Here is a 3,521-nt window from a genome sequence, read left to right as displayed (position 1 = left end):
AACAGCAGCGTATCTGATGAATAACAGCTCTGGAGTCCTTTCCAACTGGGCGGGGGTGCACAGCCTGGTCCCAGCCCCAACCAGCAGGAAACAACTTTGACCAATCTCCACCAGTTCATGGCCCTCCCAAGGCAAACAGTGCCTGGCCTCCTGTGGGACCTACATCTGAGAGCCTTGTGGGAAGGTCTCTGGGTGAGGAGAGAGCTAAGGGAAGCATCTATCTATAGGGGAAACTGTTTTGACCTACACATATCTCCCTGGAGCTGCCACCGCTCATACCAGCAAGGCCGAAGTTTCTTACCCTACTATTCAGCGAGGCTATGTGTTCAATGGGTGGTGGCGTAGGTTGACGGCAACATGGTCTGGCCCTCCATTGCCTCTCTGACCTCATCTCCCGCCACTCTCTTCCTTGCTCACTCCTCTGCAGCCACTCTGGCCTCCTTGCTACTCCTTAAACATAGTAAAAATGTTTCTACCTCGGGGCCTTTGTACTTGCTGTTTCTTGGTGTGCTCTCCCCCTGCTGTCTGTACTGTTTGCTCTCTCCCGTCTGTGAAATCTTTGCTCAGAATGTCACCTTCTCAGAGATCCCTTCCCCAACTACCCTGTGTGAAAGTGCACCTGTCACCTTCTAACCCCTTACTCTACTTTTATTTTCTCCATATAGCATGTATCGCCATCTCGCATCACAGCATATATTGTGTTTAGTGCAGGGACTTTGTCTGGCATGTTCACTCCTGTATCCCCATCACCTAGAACCATCCCTGGCACATAATAAGCACTCAAAAAATATTTACTGAATAAATGGGTGGCTGGATATGGAAGAGGACTATTTTTCTTGGTGCATGTTTACATATAGCAAAGTGGCATAAACATATATTTGTTCCATTTATTCATTTTCCAAACAAATATTTCTTGCATGCCCTTATGTTGCTGGCTTTCCACTCAGTCTAGTGGAAAAGAAAGATGAGTAGACAAAAAAATGACGATACAATGCAGTAAGTACTGCCAGGGGTATTTGGGAGCACAGAGAAGGAAATGGAGAAGGTTTCTCAAAGGAGCTGCCCCTTGAGGAATGGGAGATGTTAGCGAGGAGAAGAAAATTGAAGCGGGGATGTGGAGAAGGGCCCTTCAAGCAGAGAGAACATGTGCAAGAACAGCAAAGCTCCTCGGGGCAACAGCTTTCGCATACTGGGCCACAGAGTGGCAGGGAAGGAGAGATGCACGTGGAAGGACGGCTGGAGACAAGCAGAGGCCCCGGTTCTAAGTATCGAGTTAAGCCTGTACATCAGAATGGCAAACTTGCCAAACGTGGAGAGATCCCATTGTGCAGCACGGTGACTGTAGTTAATGACGATATATCGTATTCTTGAAAAACGCAAAGATAGTGAACGTTAGCCGTTATCACTGCAAAAATGACAACTATGTGAGGTAATGTATTTGTTAATTAAACTATTCCACAACGTATATACACTTCAAAACATCAAGTTGTATGTGAAAAATACATACAATTATATCTATCCATTTAAAGAAAAAACACAGAGAGATCTGGTCTACAAATGTGTTATAGTTTGTCCTATAAAATTATTCTTTTAAATTTAGTGGCTGGTATTTTAAACATTAAACTATTTCATATAAAACTCCAGAATTCTAGCATTTCTTGAAATACCAGAATATCACACCCTACCAGGCCCACATGGCTGTGACTGCCAGCATCTGAGCAGGAGTTGTCCCCATTAAACAGGGCTTTAGCTCTTCAGTGTGGCAGTCTCCACGCAGCCTGCTTCACTGATCATGTCACAGCTGATCCCCATCCCATGGCCTTTCTTCGTAACACCCATACTCTTACCCAGAACACAATTAATGCCTGGCACAAGGAAGGCCCTCCATAATACTCTATTTGAACAATGAACATACTCATACCACTGTCTGCTCCTGGAAGTTCTTTCCCTCCATCGCTACCCTGGTAAATCCTGCCCTGTCGTTCGAGGTCCAGCTCAGATACAGCCTTCTCCGTGAAGCTTTCCCTAATCTCATGCTCCCTCCCCACCCCCAAGAGATGTGACCTCTCCTGTGGCTATAGGATGGAGATATGAGGGCAACGAACCTGGTCTGCAGAGGAGTACTGGGGGTGGAGAGCGCTGGGATGTTAGAACTCGGCTGTGGGTGGAGGGGAAAATCTGAGGTTGAACTCTGGAATTTGTGCATCTGAGTGGAGCATGCATAAATGGTGGAAGCTGAGAGACAACTGGAAAACAAATTAAAACAGACCCTAGTTTATCCTTGCTTGGAACTTTGTCTCCTTTCTTTTTATTTTCTCTTCTTGTTTTCTTTCTTTTTTTCTTTTCTACCTCTCCATCTCCTGTACTTTAACTGGCATTAAACAGGTAACAGGCAACCCACAGGCTTGCAAAGATTGCTTGTGAAAGAACTGTCGTGACAGGAGCTGAAGTGAGATTGCACCACCGATCCCAAGAAAGAGTCGTGATAAACCCGAACAACCTCCGACCATTCCGACTGCAAGTCTCGCAGCAGTTACACATAGAGAAAACTGCAACCTGGCACGAGACCACAGTCTCTTCTCCTCATCCTATAAAAACCCCGGTCCTACTTTGGCTCAAAGAGTTACCGAATGTTGACGCACTTGTTTCCTGATTCACATCAACTCAGTAAAGCCTGCAGCCTCTATTTGAGTCACTTTAACTATTTTGGCCCTTGACAGTTTTGCTGCTGTGACTCGGATTGGGTCTGGATAGGTCCTCGACCCTGCAGAGGTTGCAGATAAGGTCAGAACAAGCTGAAGAACCTTCTTCCTCCTGTCTTGGAGGCCCCCTTTGGGTCCAATGGTAAGTCCTGTTCCTGCTGGCATGCTCCAAGCATGCTCCAATTTTTTGTTGTGGCACGGAAGTTGCAGGTTTTGATTCTTTGAGTGGATTAACCTATTGTTGGACTGAAGTCACTGCCTCTGCTTTCCTTTTGTCTTTCAGGGTTCTCTGGGAGCAGAGAATTAGATCATGATCATAAGGTAGGGCAAGGCCTTTCTCCGTTCTGCTGTGTTGGAACTTTTTGTTATGAGTTCAATGGTGTGACTTCAAGGAAGATGATTTTTAACTGCACTGGTCCATTTGGGACTCCTAGGACATGTCACGACTCATGCATTTGTATGGTTCCTTAGAGCAAAAAGGAAATAACATAGATAATTTGTAAGGGTGGCTTTCTTTAACGGATAAGAAGTTGACAAAAGAAACAATTTGGAAGGATTTCAATCTGTTGTATCTTCTCTTAAAACAACCTCAGCCTTCTCTCTCCCAGCGACCTCCTCCTTCCTATCTGTTTCTGTCCCTTATAACCTGACTCCCTCCTGTCCTTCCTCTGCTCTGCTCTCCTCCACCTCCTCCTCCTCTTTCCCTTTCTCAGCTTCCTCTCACCTTTTTAGGAGACAGGGTCTCACTCTGTCCACTAGAGTGCCGTGGTATCATCATAGCTCACTGTAACCTCAAACTCTTGGGCTCAAGTGATCCTC

This window comes from Propithecus coquereli, unplaced genomic scaffold (genome assembly GCF_000956105.1).
Source record: "Propithecus coquereli isolate 6110/MARCELLA unplaced genomic scaffold, Pcoq_1.0 Scaffold104, whole genome shotgun sequence".
NCBI classification, from domain to species: domain Eukaryota; kingdom Metazoa; phylum Chordata; class Mammalia; order Primates; family Indriidae; genus Propithecus; species Propithecus coquereli.
This window is presented reverse-complemented; position numbering follows the sequence as displayed.